Source organism: Marmota monax, unplaced genomic scaffold (genome assembly GCF_021218885.2).
Source record: "Marmota monax isolate L192 unplaced genomic scaffold, Marmota_monax_Labrador192_F-V1.1 WCK01_AAM20220418_F8-fsc00010, whole genome shotgun sequence".
Classification (NCBI taxonomy): domain Eukaryota; kingdom Metazoa; phylum Chordata; class Mammalia; order Rodentia; family Sciuridae; genus Marmota; species Marmota monax.
In genome coordinates, this window is record NW_026692321.1 from 17,911,202 (window position 1) to 17,929,540 (window position 18,339).

Genomic DNA, 18,339 nt, shown 5'->3' on the forward strand with positions numbered 1-18,339 from the left:
TATTTAATCTGGCACGCATGTCTCTGTTACTGGGGAAAGAAGATATAAATGCCTCAGTTTAACAAGTTGCTGAAGTTAGCAGTTAGGTTGCTGCAATGAATAGAACTTCTATTCAATTATCTTAAAAGCAACTTGAACTATTCTTGCATATCCAGAGTAAGTGCTAATTGATCACGCTTAAGTTAATTCTCCATTTTTAAATGTAGAATTTTTGCATCTATATTCTTAAGTGAGAATAGCTTACAGTTTTATTTTTTGGTGCTTTACTTGCCTGTTTGGAGATGGAAGTTATACTAGCTTAGTAAAATTGGTTGAGGCGTTCTAGTGTTCTGGAGAGGTATACATAAAATGAAAATTATCTGTTCCCCTTGAAGGTCTGAGAGAATTCCACCTAATAAACAGTCTGAGCTTCCTTTGGAGTGCAGACCTGTGATTCTCATTACAATATTTTTAACCTACTTGTGTATCATTAAGATTCTTTTTATTCTTCTTGAACCAAATTTGGTAATATCTATTTTCCTGGAAAATAGTCCATTTCACTTAAATCTTCCAGTTCATTAGCATAAAGTCATTGACTCTCTAATAATCACCAAAAAAGCAAGATTGCTCTGTATACAAATTCCTATTTTCATTTATGACATTTTCAAAAATATTTTTTAGTTGTCAATGTACATTTATTATTATTTTTTAAACTGATATTTGGTGCTGAGAATTGAACCCAGTGCCTCACACATGCTAGTCAAGCACTGTACCACTGAGCTACAACCCTAGCCCCATTTATGACATTATTTTTGTTACTTTTTAAAAACTACTCGTTAATAGATCTATTTCACCATTTTTTCAAACAACGATTTTTTTATTGAATTAATTTCTTATTTCTATTTCAATAAGGGGTAATTTTATTATTCCCTTCTCCTTCAGATTTATCAGTAGTTCTTTTCAGTTTAGAGAGTTAAAAATCTAGTTTCATTTCTTTTTAATCTTTTTTCTCTAGACTACATATAGTTACCATTTTTCTTTTGAATATCATGTGAAATGTAAGCATAGGTTTAGACATGTTATATAGTTTTCCAGTTAATTTGTTAAATCTGATTATGAATTTTCCTTATTCCATAAAGTTAGAAGTTGTTGTGGTTTCTTAATTCTAAATGTGTGTTAAGGTTATTTTTTTCTTTCTGTTGATGACATCTAATTTTACTGCACTGTGGTCAGGGCAGCTTCCTTCAGAGTAAAGGCCGGAAGGAGGTGAGGCAGTGAGGCATGTACACATCTGGGGAATGAGCTTTCCAGGCAGAATGAAGAGCAAGTGCAGCTCTAAAAATGCAAGCCTGCCTGATGTGCTGAAGGACCAGCAAGAAGTGCAGCATGCTTGATGTGGAGTGAGGGGGAGAAAGCAGGAGATGAGGTGAGAGGTAAGGGAACGGGGAAGGCGGAGAAGCAGGGCCCTTTAGGCCACTGTAAGGATTGTGGTTTTTATCCTGAAGATGGGCAGCCCTTGCAGTGTACTGAGCAGTCTAGGGTCTGATGTGCTTAAGAGAATCATCTGATTGCACGATTTATTTATTTACTTACTTATTGTGGTACTGTGAATTGAACCCAAGGGCCCTCTACCACTAAGCTACATCCCCACCCCTTTTATTTTTTATTTTGAGACAGTGTCACTAAGTTGTTCAGGCTGAGCTGCAATGTGATGCTCTCCTGCCTTGGCCTCCCAAGTTACCAGGAAAATACAGGTGTACGTCACAGGGCCCAGTTGGCTGCATTATTTAAAAAAGACTGAAGAAATGAGGGAATAATTAGGACCATCATTTAGGAAGCCTCTAATAATTATAGACACACACATACATACATATATACACAAATATCCAATATTGTTGAGAACAAACAGACTTGCACTGATTCTTGGTAAATTCTTTTTTTTATCATTTGGAACTCTTCCCCTTATCCTTCTAATGCTGACTGCCTTGAATTGTCACTTCATATTAATATTTTAGAACATTTATAATATTTGTAATAAAATTTATCAATTGTTTTTGTCCTTCTCTAAAGCAGCATATATATGGGGTTTTGTCATTTTTTAAAAATGTTTTTCTTCTAATAGTTTTAAGTTTTCTATTTTATTTCTTCCTATTGGACTATTGTTAACCTTAAATTTTGAATGCATACTTAAAATCATATTTTTACAAGATATATTTTATATTCCTTTCCTGATAGTTTGAGTATGTTTTCATTCTCTCTTTTAAAATTTTTAATTTGTTACATGACAGCAGAATGCATTACAATTCATATTACACATATAGAGCACAACTTTTCATATCTCTGGTTGTACACAAAATAGAGTCACACCTTTGTGTCTTCATACATGTACTTAGAGTAATGATGTCCATCTCATTCCACCATTTTCATTCCTTTTATTTAAAATATATTTTTGTTTATTTATTTTTTCATATGACTACTTTCCTTTCCCCACCCTGAGCCATCCCTGACTTCCTACATTATCTTTACATTAAGAACGGAAACTGAGGAGCTGGAGTTGTAGCTTAGCCTTAGAGCACTTGCCTCATCTGTGTGAAGGACTGGGTTCAATTCCTAGCACCACATATAAATAAGCAAATAAAATAAAGGTCCATCAACAACTAGAAAATATTAAAAAAAAAAAAAAAAAAAGGACGGAAACTGAAATGTATTTCTATATCCACAGTGCCAAGCTCAAACCTGACATGTCCTGGTACTTAACCAGGTTTGCTGGAAAACTTCATCCCCTTTGTGTTCTACCTAGCCACAAATTCCATGTTGCTAGCTATGTTGATTTAAATTACAACTAATTTAAAATCAGTTTACATTTTACAGACAATATTTACTTAGATGAAATGATGTTGCTTTCCTGATTTCTCTGCCTCTCCCTTTTTCTTTGTATCCCCTTACTACCTTCTGGGCTAATTTTTTCCTTATTGCAGTACATCCTTAAATAGTTTGCAGTAAAGAACTTTAAAGGTCACTGAGATCTGAAAAGGCTACTATGGCATACTTGCTGTTAAAAGACAGAGTGGAATAGAACTTGATTTTCTCTCAGCACCTAGAAGATATTGCATATTGTTTGTTTGTTTTTAAAATCAGTAACTGTCAATTGAATTTTCATTCTTTTGAAGATCACCAGCCTTTCTCTCTAGTGTTTTGTAGGAATTCCTCTTTACTACTATCACTATGATGCATACTCTGTCTGAAGGCTCAGAGTTTTTCAGTTCCGGAAAAACTTAGAATGTTATTTTTTCAAACATTGTCTCTTGTCAATTTTCTTCACTTATAACTCCTATTAAACACTGGAACTTCTGTGCATCCTAAATGCCTAACTTTTCTCTCATACTCTATTTCTTGGCTCTTGATGCTGAGTTTTGGGAGAACTTCTCGTCTTGATCTTTTTTTGTTGCTTATTAAAATATTTTTGGGGGGTTGTAGATGAACACAATACCTTCATCTTATTTATTTATTTTAATATGGTGCTGAGGATCGAACCCAGTGTCTCACACGTACCAGGCAAGTGCTCTACCACTGAACCACAGCCCCAGCCCCTCTCACCTTGATCTTTTACTTCATTCTCACTTGTTTCTCAACTGCATCTAGTTTGCTCTGCAGCAAATCCAATGAGTTTATCTCAACAACTGTATTTTTTATTTTCACTACTACCTGTTTTTGTACCTTCTAGTTCTAGTATTAAGCATGAAAGTCTCTTTCTACTCCTTGGAGGCCATTAAACTTTCCCTTAAAGTTTCCTTTTGCTTGCTCTACAGTTCGTGTTTTGTAAGTTCATACTACACATGGTGGTGCTAGGCTGCTTCCCCCACATTTTCATGGTCCTGGCCAAGCTTGCAGCCCTGGTCAACAGCGGTCCCTGATGAATTTGTTCTAAAAGAGCTGGCAGCGTAGCTCCAGGGTCCCAGAGGTAGTACAGGCAGCTACTTCTGCAGTGTCTCCTTCATTGGAAGATATCTGATACATTTAGGTCTGGAACATTCCTTTTCTTCTTTTCAATCTTGAAAGGAGATTTATTAATCTAAGTTGGTGTTTTCTCTCTTATTAGATGGAACTCCTCAGTCTTTCTTTCATGCCTTAATATCATTTCTATTTTACTTTATCCTTATGTGATGTGCTTAGGAACAATGCTCTTCAGCTATAAACACTGTTAATCCAGCCCCAAGGTTAAACTTCTTATTTTGACCATCAATTTTTCATTTCCAGGATTGATAATTAATTGTTTTTAGTAGGGAAAAAAATGTTCTTATCTTTCCAAGGACTGAACTAGATTTACTGTAAAATCCAGTTCCTCATATTCTATGAATTCTATTTCTAAGACAAATTCTTTTGCTACCGTCTCTGCATCATTGTGTTTCTCTATTCAAGGTGATTTTTAAATTTTTTGGGGGGGGTGCCGGGGATTGGACTCAGGGGCACTCAATCACCAGCCACATCCCAGCCCTGTTTTGTATTTCATTTAGAGACAGAGTCTTACTGAGTTGCTTAGCACCTCACTTTGAACTCATGATCCTCCTGAGTTGCTGGGTTACAGGCGTGCACCACCGATCCCAGCTTCAGGGTGATTTTTAACTAAGAGCTTATCTCTGCAGTCAGGACTTCCTGCTCAGGCCTTCCACCCTCTCAGTTTGCAATGCCTCCTTGGAGGGGAGGTGTGGGAGCTGTTCTTAGTGAGGTGGAGGGAAGACAGAAAGTGCCACCGCATGGAAGAGCTCTGTAGTCTCAGCAAGGGAACTCTGCCCTGTCTCTTCAGCACAAACTCCTCCATTCATCATACCTGCCTGATACCCTCTGCCCCTGGAAGGCCACCAGACCCATCTTCAGCAGCACTGCTCTCCTGCCTTGCTTTGGATCTAGGTCTTCTTCTCATACAAATATCATATGCTTTTCAGAGATTCTTCACAGTCTGCAGCTTAATAAGGCCTTCCCTTTCTTTTTCACTCCCTTGAGTATATTTTCAGATAATTTTAAAATTTCTTTCTTTTTTTTGCAAGCACACTACCAACTGAGCGATATCCCCAGTGCCAGATTATTTTTAAAATTCTAATCTATTATTTCTAAGTATCTATGACATGATGAAAAGGCTAGACAGCGTGTCCTCATCCCACCACCCGGAAATGGAATTACTATCTTTTTTAAATTAGAGCTAACAAAAATTTATTTTGAAAAATTTGTAATATCTCTTGGGATATATTATTTTAAAAACACTTCAGAATAACTGCTTTAATAAGTGAAAAATTAGAGAATTGATAAACTCTTGGTTAACTTAACTGGTGAAGCTATTTTTGATTGATTGATATATGAGTAAAAATAATTCATGTAATTTGTTAATCTTCCAAAATTAAAAAGTATTAGCTCTCTGACATAAAAGTATAACTAGGAACAATAAAATGTAATTGGTTCACACATGGCTTCTGAAACACGCCTATAAATTACAAAACCCCTTAATGCACACAAAAAAGAAGCCACTACTATTCCAACTGGTTCAACCACAGCCAAAGCAGGCGCTATAATAAAGAGAGGAGTGATATCTTGTACTGAATAGCAAACAGCTTCAGTTTCCCTCTCAGGAAAAAGAAGAAGAAAAGATTTGTTGGAATTCAGCCTCAACAGACATTCCTATGCCACGAGAGCCAAAATAACATTTATGATTCTACACACACCAACCCTGGGGACAAGGGACACCCCTGAAGTAGGAACAATTGGTACATTACAGGCTGGTAATTTAGACTGAAAGAGTTGTGAACACATACAGGTTAAAAAAAAAAAAAAAGTTTGAGGCCAAACTTTGCTCCTAATTGAGTTGTCACATCAATCTGGCCTACATTGGAAGCATTCAGTCAAGAGGGTGGGGTGGCAATCTTCACAGCATGTACAATAGGGAAATAAAACAGTTCATTTTCTCATTTTCTTCAAGCAATTTGTTTAGAGACTTATTGCTTTATATGAGAATTAAAAGTAACATATTACTTACAAGTGAGAAGTGAACAAATAATAAATTTCCTACAAGGAGGGAGTGTGAAGTAATAAAGTAACCTTGAAGAGCATTTTAGCAACACCTAGGAAAATTAAAAACACACATTCCTGTTGTCCCAGGGATCCCATTCCTAAAACCATGCCCTAGGAAAACTCTCCATTCTGCACAAAAAGACCTGTCTCCAAAAATCTACCGAAGCTATACTTGGAAAAACAGAAAACTAAACCCACGCTGAGTGTATATCACCAGGAGAATAAATAACCTTTAGGACATTCATAGAAATAAATTCCATATGGCATTTAAAATAACTATACCAACATGGGCGATCATTCTAAAACAAAGTAGGTAAAAGCAGAGAAGTTATAATAGGACACATGCACTATGACGCTATTCTAATGAGGTTTAAAAATGTGAGACACAGCATTGTAGACTGCTAATGGTCACATACACATAATAAATAAAAAGTACAAAAATATGAACGAAATTCACCAAATTCAAAACACAGGTTTAGGGCTGGGGTTGTGGCTCAGTGGTAGAATGCTTGCCTAGCATATGTGAGGCACTGAGTTCAATCCTCAGGACCACATAAAAAAGTAAATAAATAAAATAAAGTTATTATAAAAAAAAGAAAGCCTTTTTAAAAAAAGAGGTTTATCTCTGAAAGGAGAGGGAAGTGGGTTTGCAGGATATATATGGAATTCAACTTTTTCTGTTTTATTCCTTTAAAAAATATATAGCCAGGTGTGGTTGCACATGCCTGTAATCCCAGAAACATGGGAGGCTGAGGCCAGAGGATCACAAGTTTGAGGCCAGCCTCAACATCTAGTGAGATACTGTATTTAAAAAAAAAAAAAGACTTGGGGGTTGGGTTTGTAGCTCAGTGATTGAGCACTTGCCTCGAATGCGTGAGGCACTGGGTTCAAGCCTCACTACCACATTGAAAACAATAAATAAATAAAATAAAGATATTATGTCCATCTACAACTAAAAAAAAATATTTAAAAAAAAAGACTGGGGATGTAACTCTGTGATGACAATCTGTTAAATCCAATATGACCTTCTCTATGCTTAAAATATTTAATTGTAAGATATTACTTATTACTTGCTAGTTCAGAAAAGAACAACTTAAACATTTGGGGGAAAGAAATAGCCAAATTATAGAACCAGCCTAGGTGTCCATCAACTGATGAAAGGATAAAGAAAATGCAATATAAATATGTTACACAATAGATTTTTATCCAACCCTAAAGAAAAATGAAATTGTGTCATTTGCAGGAAAATAGATGAAATTAGGACCATTATGTTAGGTGAAATAAGTCCAACTCAGAAGGTTAAGGGTAGTATATTTTCTCTCATATGTGGAAGCTAGAGAGGAAAAAGGAAAACAAAGGTAAAGCAGATCTCCTAAAAAATCAAAGGGAGATCAGAAGAGAAAAGGGACCAAGGGGTGGGGAAGGAGGGGGAAAGTGCTAGGGAGGGATACTGGCCAAATTATATTGTTATACCGTGAATTGTGTGGATGAACAAATATGTAACAACACATCCCATCATTATGTACAACTGTAATGTACCAATTAAAAAATGTATGGGCGGGGGGAGTCTTCTTCTCTATACCCTTGCCAAAACTGAATATTATCAATCACTTACATTTTTTGCAAGTGGGGTGGACATAAAATGAATATTTTCATGATCACACGTAATTTAAAACTGAACAAATGATAAATGGCAACTTTCATTAAAGTTCTTTAATAAAAATTGTGCACATCAAATAAGTAATATATTAAGGCTAAAGGCATACAAAGGACTAATGATCTAATGGTATATACATGACAGGAAACAGAGGAGATAGAGGCAGCTAGAATAGCAGATTCAAAAACATAAAAGTAGAAAATACAATATGTCAGGTAACTACAAATAGTCTCATAATGTTTAGTGTTGCCTGTGAGTGGAAGACATAAAGAAAAGTTCCAGACCAAATACATGACTATAAAAGCTTTCAAAACATTCCTCTGCGAGGTAAAACTTCAGTGTGCTATTAGCCATCTCTGTTCTGGAAGGTGCTTCTAGCATATGCTGAGTGGACAGTGTTCTGGCACTCACAGATGCACTCACAGATTACATGGCAGGAGAGAACCAGGCAGCAGCGTGACCAGTACTGCAGGTCTGGCAAAGGTACAGCCAGTTAAAACAAAAGGGAGCAGAGTACACAAGAACCATGGAAGTGGCCACAGGCAGGCACTGTCTCAAGAAAGCAAGGCTGGTGGGAGGCCTGGAGAGTTGAGGGTGCCCAGGTGCATCTGCATATGAATACCCGCTCCAGGGCTGCAGAACCCAGGCTCCAGTTTACTGAACAGATAACAGTAAAGAAAACTTGTCTGGGTCAGGCTGTCCACTGTATGACCACACCTGGGCACACAGTCTCTCCAAAGCTGTCACAAATACTGCCACAAGAAAAGCTCAAGAAAGGGATTGAGTTAGCAGTCTAGTGACATCAACATGGTACACCAAAGTCAGCAACAGAACAGACTCCTCTGACAGAGTCTCCCAGTACAGTCTGAATATAAGAAATTTTTGGACACTTGTTTAAAAACAAAACAAAACAGACTTCTCTGCCTCAACCTGAGCCTACCAGGTTAAGATCCCCAGGAGTGGGCCTGGTGCTCTACATATTTCACATGCAGTCTGGGGAAGATTCTTTTCAAGAACTGTCGGAAGCATTGCTTTAAAGTTCTTGTCAATATAAAGAAGTAAAAACTAGATAAAACTATCAGAGAGTGATTCAGTTCTTGTTTCCTAGAAGTGACACACTTATCTACTGAGAAGTCCAAGGAAATGAACTGGAAAATTCCTGGAACTCTGTTGTTAGAAAGCGAGCGAGATTTCAGGATGGAAGAGTCCAGCAAGTCAGTGAACGAGACAAGCACCAAGCACGGACTGGAATTAAGAACTGGAGACACTTGTCAGTGCCTGGGGCAGGGTGGGGGCATCTAAAATCTGGAAGTGTGTGCAGCAGGGATGTGCTTCAAGAGAAGACAGCTCAGGAAAGGGAAGACAGGGGAGCACAGCAGCCAGTTGACCAAAGGTGATGGAAAGGTCCCACGGGTAAGTAACCTGTGAAGTTTCATAATTGGAAACTTTGTAGTCACTAAATGGAGATAAAGTGTAATTAATATATAATACACATTTATTAAATTTATTGAGAAAGAACTCTGCCCTAAATCTGTATCTACAGAACTCAGAAAGCTCTAGGCAAGAATCACTGATGTATTTGAGAAAATGCAGAGACAAAGCAATTCAAATGACTGGGTCGCATTAAGACCCCCTGATCTTCCTCACACATGGAAGGAGGGTATAGGCCCTCCAGTTCAGCTCTGGTGACCACCTGTGAGAATACAAAAAGATCTAACATTGAAGAAAGGGTTGTGGGTGAGTGCTGACAGCAAGAGGAAATTGCTCATTTGAAGAACTGTTGGATTTCAGCCACACTTCCCTGCAATGGCTAAAACTCCCTGTCATCTCTCTGTTCTAAGAATAATCAGGCTACAAATGAAAAAAAAAAAAAAGCCTTATTATTTCATAAAGAACACACCAATTCTTTCTTTGATAAGCATCCATCTTTTGAAACAGCTGGGTCCACTTCAAATATTCTGTTTTCAAACTCAGCACTTTTGCAACTATAAATGGGTTTAAGAATAAACAGTAAAGCCAAATACCACAGGAGAATTGGGCAATGTTCAGATGGTTGAAGGGGCAACATCTAAAACACTTCAAGCTATAAATGTTGTCAGGAGACTTCTAGCCTATTCCCTCAGACAATGCTAGAAAGCCAAACATTTCAGAGGAAGGCCTTTGGTCCACAAAATGATCTCATCCCATAAGATTTGTACATCCTCTCACATGACCCATCTCCTACTAATGCTCAAGTTTCAAAACGCTCCTGCTGGTGTGTGGACATATATTTTTAATTCTAAAGGGTATGTATTTAGAAATTAAACTGCTGGATCACATGGTAACCCCACTCTTAACATGCTTAGAGCTTGCTAAGCCATTTTCCAATGTGGCTGCACAATTTTACACCAGCAATAATGTATGAGGCTCCAATCTCTCCACATCCTTACCAACATTTGTCATTGTCAGTCTTCATTATTTCAGTCATCTTGTGTGAAATGGCATCATCTCATGTGGTTTTGAGTTGCATTTCCCTAATGACTAATTGGTCATTTTATATCTTCTTTGGAGAAATGTGTATTCAGATCCTATGCCCATCATTTCCCCTGAGTTTATCTGCCTTTTTAAAATTGGGGTAAAAGAACATATAACAAGAAATTTATCAATGAACCCATTTTTAAGTACACAGTTTGGGAGTGTTAGGTGTATTAACACTGTTGTGAAACAGATCTCTGGAACTTTTCCATCTTGCAAATCTGAAACTCTGTACCCATTAAGCAACAACTCCCTCTCCTCCTCCCTATAGCCAGTGGTGATCTCATAATCGCCATGCTACTTTCCCTTTGCCCAGTTTCATATAGGGTTATTTGGGGGTTTTCATAGTTGCTGCTGGGTTTCAGGAGATCCTTATAATTTTGGATAAAAGTCCCTTTAATATGCAAATATAACTTACAAATATTTTCACCTATTCAGTGTTTTTTTCTTAGAGGGGGTGGTTACTGGGGAATAAACCCAGGAATGCTTTATCACTGAGTTACCACAATATTCCAAATTTATTTACCTCACTAAGTTGCCCAAGCTAGTCCCAAACTTTTGATCCTCCTGCCTCAGGCTCTGAGGACCTAGGATTAGAGGTGTGCTACACTCCTGGCTCTTTTTCACTTCCTTAATGGTATCCTTTGAAGCATTGAAATTTTTATGTTTTTTTAAATACTTTTTTAGTTGATGATGGAGCTTTATTTTTTATTTATTTATATATAGTGCTGAAAATCAAACCAATGCCTCACACATGGCTAGGCAGGTGCTCTACCACTGAGCTACAATCCCGGCCCTTTTATGTTTATTTTTTTGTATTGAGGATTGAACCCAGGGATGCTTTACCACTGAGCAAATCTCAAGTCCTTTTTTAATTTTGCAATAGGAGCTCACTAAATTGTTGAGGCGGGTCTTAACCTTGTGATCCTCCTGCCTCAGCCCCCTATTCGCTAGAATTACAGGCATGCACCACCATGTCTGGCTATAAAGTTTTTAATTTTGATAAGGTCCAAAAATGTCCATTTCCTTCTGTTGCTTGAGCTCTTGGTGTCCTATCTAAGATGTCCCTGTACAACCCAAGGTCTTGAGGACTTACAACTGTTTTCTTCCAAGAGTTATATAGTTTGAGCTTTTTTATACTTGGGGGTCTGTGACCCATTTTGAGTTCATGTTTCACGTTGTATATGGAAGAAGTCCAAATTCATTCTTTTGCCTGCGAATATCCAGTTGTCTCAGCCCCATATGTTAAGAAGACTATTCTTAGCTTGGCATGGTGGTGTACACCTGTAATCCCAGTGGCTTGGGAGGCTAAGGCAGGAAAATTACAAGTTCAAGGACAACCTTAGGAAGACCCTGTCTGAAAAGAAAAGAGAAAATCAATTGACAATAAATGTAAGAATTTGTTTCTGGATTCCCCCTCTACTCCATTACTCTATACTTCTATCTTCATGATAATACCACACTGCTTTGATTACTGTTTTTCTGAGTAAGTTTTGAAATCTGGAAGAGTGAGTCCCCCAACTTTGTTCTTCTTTGTCAAGTTTGTTTTAGCAATATAGGGTCCCTTATGCTTCCACATGAATTTTTTTTTCAGCTATAGATGGACACAATATCATTCATTCATTCATTCATTCGGTGCTGAGGATCAAACCCAGCGCCTCACACTTGCTAGGCAAGTGCTCTACCACTGAGCTACAACCCAGCCCCTTCCACATGAATTTTAAGAGCAGTGCACATGGTCATACAAAAAAAAAGCAGCTAAGATTTTCATAGGGATTACAATGAATCTGTAGGTCAATTTAAGGAGTACTAACATTTTAACAGTATTAAGACTTCCAACTCATGATCACAGAATGTCTTTCCATTTCCTTAGGTCTTCTTTAATTTCTTGCAGTTTTGGTAGTTTTCAGTGTCTAATACTTCTTTGGTTAACTTTATTTCTATTTTGTTCTTCTTGATGCTGCTAATAAATGAAAATTTCTTCTTAGTTTCATTTCCAAATTATTCATTGCAAGTGTATAAAAACAATTGCTTCTTTCTTTCTTTCTTTCTTTCTTTCTTGTAGTTGTAGATGGACAGAATGCCTTTATTTTGTTTATTTTAAAAAATATATTTATTTATTTATTGTAGTTGTACACAATCACTTTATCTTATTTATTATATTTTTATGTGGTGTTGAGGATCTAACCCAGGACCTTGCACATGCAAGGCGAGCACTCTACCACTGAGCCACACTCCCAGCCCTTATTTGTTTATTTTTATGTGGTGCTAAGGATCAAACCCAGTGCCTCACACATGCCAGGCAAGCACTCTGCCACTGAACCCCAGCCCCAACCTGAAACAATTGGTTTTTGTACATTGATTTTATATCTTGCAATCTTTCTAAACTTTATTTCTAACAGGTTTTTTTTTGTGTGTGTTCCTTATGATTTTCTTTTTTTTAAGAGAGAGAGAGAATTTTTTTAATATTTATTTTTTAGTTTTTAGTGGATACAACATCTTTGTTTGTATGTGGTGCTGAGGATCGAACCGGGGCCGCACGCATGCCAGGAGAGAGTGCTACCGCTTGAGCCACATCCCAGCCCCCTTATGATTTTCTATATAAGACACCATGTCATTCACAAACAGAGAAAGTTTTATTTCTTTGTTTCTAACATGGATGCATTCTATTTCCTTTTCTTGCTCAATTTTCACCTGGCTAGCACCTCCTGCATAATGTTGAAAAAAGTGATGAGAGCAGACATTGTCTTATCTTTATCTTAGAGGGAGAGCTTTTAGTCTCTCATCATTAATTATGATGTTCACTGTGGGGTTTTTATAGATATTCTTTGTTAAGTTGAGGAAGTTCCTTCCTTCCTGTCTGTCCATCTATCAATCATCTAACTAGACAGGTATTCATTACGTTGCCCAGGCTGGACTTGAACTTGTGTTCCTCCTGCCTTAGCATCCTGAGTAACTGGGATTATAGTCACATACCACCCACCATGCCTGGCTGAGAAATTCCCTTCTATTCCTAGTTTGTTGCCTTTTTTTTTTTAAATCACAAAAGGGTACTGAGTTGTTCCCAACTCCTTTTCCACATTTATTGAGATGATCATGTGTTTTTTTGTCCTTTGTTCTATGAATAGTGTATTATGTTGATTTTTTTGCCTATTGAAAAAACTTGCATTCCTGGGACAATTCCTACTTGGTTATGTTGTATGAGACTTTTTATATGTGGATGAATTTAATTTGCTAATATTTTGTTGAAGGTGTCACCACTTAAATTCATAAAAAACATTAATCTGTAGTTTTCTTTAGGTATCCTTTTTTCAGTTTAGGTAAAGCTGCCCTTATAGAATGAGTTGGAAAGTTCTGTTTCCATCTATTTTGGGAAATTTGTGAAGGACTGATATTAATTATTTAACTGTTCAGTAGAATTCACCAACAAAGCCACATAGGTCTGGCCTTTTTTTTTTTAGAGATGATTTTTGATTACTAACTCCATCTCTTTACTAGTTATAGATCTATTCAGATTTTCTATTTTCCTGATTCAGTAAAAGCAATTTGTTGATTACTATATCTTTGGTAGCTAGTCATCTTTCTGTCATATCACTACATTTTACTTTTATCCACAGAACTTATCATCACTTGATATCTTTTTAGTTCACTTTTTTAGAACTTTTTTTAAAAATGTTTTTAATCCAACTACTCTCTTTTCAATGTGAGCTCTATGAAGGACAGGCTTTGTTCCAGTTTATTCTAGGTAACCCCAACATCTAGAACAGTGCCTGCCACACGGCAGGTACCTAGTAAGAATTTATTAAATAAGCATATGTACCTATGAGTAACCCTGGAAGAAGAAAGTCAAGGGAGCTCCTGTCTAATGGCTGTTTGCTCTGTAATAAGAAAGGAAGTCATCTGCTTAAAGAGGAAGAGGCAGATACTTAAAAAGAATGGTTATGCTTAAAAGAATGATTACTTAATCACTGCAAAAAAAGGGAAAGCAAGGTTATAAGAGAACTGCAAAAGGATCATAATGCTGAAGCTAACTGAAGCAAGTAATCATGAATGTATGTTAACATTAATCTGCCCTATTAATCATTTTCTTCATAAATACTTAAAAGAAAGCAGACCAGTTCATCTATGAATTTGTTTGATTAAAAAAAAAAACTGGCTGTATAAGAACAAATGGTCATATCTAAAATGGATAAGGAGAGAAGTATCAGCATACACCTGTAATCCTAGCAACTTGGGAGGTTGAATCAGGAGGATCACAAGTTTGAGGAAAGCCTCAGCAACTTACCAAGACTCTGTCTGAAAATAAAAAATAAATAAATAAAAGGGTGGGGATGTATCTCAGTGGTAGAGCACCCCTGGGTTCAATCTCCCAGTACCACAAAAAAGAAAAAGAAGAGGGGGAAAAAAAGGATGCTGGACAGAGAGAAAGCAGCTAATGGGTTCAAAATTGGAAGAAGATTAAAAGATAAAGTGAAAGAAGTTGAACGAATCAGATCAAATGATAACAGGATGTCAATAGAAAACAAGATGTCTAAATCACAGTGTGGTAACCGAGCAGTCAGAGGTGGTGAAAATGTCCAGGGTGTAAGTGGGAACAAAGGTGTGAGGTTCAATGAAGGAGATCATCAGAACTGAGGAAGTCAAGAAATTGCATGGCCACAGTGTTAAGACTGCAGACCCTGAAATCACCCATGAGATGACCAATAAGTCTAGTACCAAACCATCTGACCCATGGAGAGAATAGTCATGACCAGGAAGTTAGGAGATAGCTGCAATTAGGAAAGGAGGGTAACAGAATTAATGACATAAGCCTTAGAGTTAAGTATCTTGCTTGCTTTTTCTTTTTAACTTTTATTTTAACCAAGAGATTCACGATATAAAATTGTAGAAGTAGCAAGTTGGAAAACAAGAAGTAAAATAACCAGGGTGACTAGCGTAGGCAGATTTCTAAATTAACCCTCAGTAACTCTCATCCTTGTATAATGGCTTCCCCTCTGAGTGTGGGTGGAGCTTGTAAACATGATAAGCTATTCAAAGCCCTCTGAGTATGTTACATTACATAAGGCGAAAAGGAGACCACACTGGGTGGACCTGGTCTGGCCAGGCATTTTGCTGGGGGCTGGGGCTCAAGCGGTAACACGCTCGCCTGGCATGCGCAGGGCGCTGGGTTCGATCCTCAGTACCACATAAAAGAAAAATAAAGATGTTGTGTCCACCGAAAACTGAAAAATAAGTATTAAAAAATTCTCTCTCTCTCTTTAAAAAAAAAAAGAGCATTTCGCTGATGGGCTGCAGAAGAGGAAATCTGAAAGACGCTCTCCAGACTGGAAGAAAGTGAATGTTCATACTATAAACTGCCTATGGAAGCCACATGGCAGGGGAGGCCTCTGAGAGCTGAGAGTCAATCTCTCAGCACCACAGCTGCAGGGAAAGTAATTCCCTCAACAATCAGTGGAGCCAGCTAGAAGATCTGCAAGCCCCAGACAGTAAACCACAGCCTCAGGGGCACCCTGATTGCAGCTCAGTGAGACCTGGTACAGAGGGAGAATTCGGTCATGCCACACCTGGCATTCTGACCTACTGAAATCAAGATGGTAAATTTTCTTTGTTTTAAGCCACTAAATCTGTAGGAACTTGTTATGCAGCAATAGAACATTCAAGCAGTGAGCCCAGTCCCAGCTAACCGCAGATAATCCTGGTCGATGCATGTGGTCCCTCCATAATCAGCAGTACTCCTTTCCACTCTCAACAGGGTCCAGTTCACATGGTAAGTTACCTGGTTCTCTTATCGATTTCACATCCCAACCCCTCAATATGCAAGTAGGCAGGAGAGCATTAACAGCCACACCTGCAAGGGGGCAGAGGAGAGGAGCTCTTAGAGGGGGCCAAAGTTCAGCTCATCCCAAGGAGCTTGAGATGAGGAGGATGACTGGAGGAAGCTCAGACCAAGCTTGGAACTGGGAACATTGGTGCCCACAGGACAGAGAAGCCAGGCAGCTGCCCCAACATGGCCTGATGAGGCAGAACAGGAACCCAACCTTAGCAGTTTCTGTGAGGAGAGATGAGTAGCGGGCAAAAGGACCAGAGTGCCATCAATCACTTAAAAAAAAAAGGACCGACTTCACAGAGTTTGGGTTTAATTTGTGTGTGTGTGTGTGGTGGGGTATGGGGGTGTGTGTGTGCGCGTGCGTGCTCTTTCTGTCCTACCTCCTGCTTGCTACAAGTGGAGACACTGTCTTATCTTTAAAAAAAAAGAATCCTCCTTCCCAGTTTTGTGCTATGTTCAAAGTAGTTATTTAATTGTGACACTTGACAATTTAAACTGGACAGAAGTGCAGTGACAGCACACCTTTTTCTTACTGAATATATATTATCTTTTATAATTTGAGAGATGCGAGGAGACAGATGCTAGTTACAAGAAAGTTAAACATCCCCTCTAAAAAGAGAAGTCAACAATCTTAGCTATACCAGGCCGGTAACAACATGATTTTGCACTCTCACTCATTAAATGATTTAAATTATGTCATCACCAACTCCCCCCAAAACTACACTGGACATAAATGATATGCTCGTTAACATTTATTTTAAAAATTAAGCATTAATATTTGTTTAACAGAGCGCTTCCTCATTTACAGTGGATTCTGAAGAATGGGATAAGTACCATGGTTCAGAGGTGGAGTCTGCCATCTGCTGGGAGGAAAGGTGAAATTTTTCTATCATCAACCAGTCAATTGTATAACTACCTCCACTAAGGCACTATGCTAACAGACTACCTGTATTACAAGTGTGTTTTTATAAATAAACAGGCACACATACACACTTCCTAAAGGGAACAGCTAACCGGAATCAGACTTATCTTGGTAGAGAGGTCTGATGGAGACAGGGTCAGGGAATGAGTAGCAGGCTGTGTCTCAGGCCCTCCTTAAGAATTTCAGTTTGGGGGGGGCTGAGCGCTCGCCTAGCACCTGTGAGGCCCTGGGTTCAAACCTCAGCACCACGTAAAAATAAAATAAAGGTATTGTGTCCAACTACAACTAAAAAATAAATATTAAAAACAAAAACCTGTAAGATTTAAAAACAAGAAGAATTATGTCAGTTTGGGAAGAGGAAAAAGTTCCGCAGATGGACAATGGCAATGACTGTGCGAGGGCTTAATGTGACTCAACTGTACACCCACAAAAGGTTAAAGGGTAAATGTTGTGTTATGTATATTTCACCACAATGAAAACAAAGGAAGAACCAGTGAGAATGAGCGAGAAGAGAGGAAGGTGAGGGAAGAAAGAAAGACTGGTTGAAAAGGAATCAGCAAAGTATTTCCAGACCAAGGAAAATGAAGAGTAGAGTTAAAGATCAATTAACAGCAATTTAAAACAAAAACAAAACTGTATCCAAAATATTTTACTTGAAAAATCTTTCCCCAAATCAAAATCACTTAAAGAAATAAAAATCCTAGAGGATTAGTTGTTTTAATAAAGGTCTTTTTTAAAAGTATGATTAGTATAAAAAATGAAAACCTCTGTGGCTAAATTAACCATTGACATGGGAACCCCGGGCTCAGATGACAGGGTCTCTCTTCCTGTGTGTCGCAGGCTGTGTTTCCCAAACACACTGTGGTAAGAAGTAACTCCAGCAGTTTCTGGCACCACAAAGGCGCCCCTACAATATGACTGCCTCATGGGATGGGGTCCAGGCCTCCTCCCCTGCTTTGGGCTGGCCCTTGACACCCCTGGAAACCAGAGGGCACAGCGGGAATGGCACTAAACACCTTCTGGGGAGGCAAGAAAGGCTTGGCAGCTCTGCCCAGGGCTCTGGCATCACTTGCTCTCTAGAGGCCTCTGCTATGACACTCTCCCCTAAAACACAGCCACCAGGCTGTGAGAAGCACACACCAGGTGAAGAGGCCACACATGGTCGGCTCCAGGCCACCCCTCTAGTTGAGCTTGGCCTTCTCACCATACCATGGCAGGCAGGCAGTGGACATGGCAGTGAAGAAACCTCTGGTCCCTCGAGTCACTCCCACCCCACCCACCCCATGTTTTAGTGATCCCAGCCGAGGCCCCAGACAGCATGAACAGTCACACCAACCCCTCTATCCTGTCCAAATTTCTGATACATATCCATGGGTGTAA

The 18,339-nt window shown here is 38.4% G+C and overlaps 1 protein-coding gene and 1 long non-coding RNA gene across 19 annotated transcripts in view; one reads left to right on the forward strand and one right to left on the reverse strand.

Moving 5' to 3' along the window:
- Positions 1 to 18,339, reverse strand: part of Dtnb (dystrobrevin beta) — a 234,482-nt gene that overhangs the window by 117,513 nt on the left and 98,630 nt on the right. The gene's annotated exons all lie outside the window — the stretch shown is intronic.
- LOC124090677 (uncharacterized) lies at positions 1,279 to 18,090 on the forward strand. The gene is made up of 4 exons (XR_006851200.2): positions 1,279 to 1,405; positions 8,805 to 9,109; positions 15,483 to 15,977; positions 16,846 to 18,090. It is a non-coding gene; the product is annotated as an uncharacterized LOC124090677 (long non-coding RNA).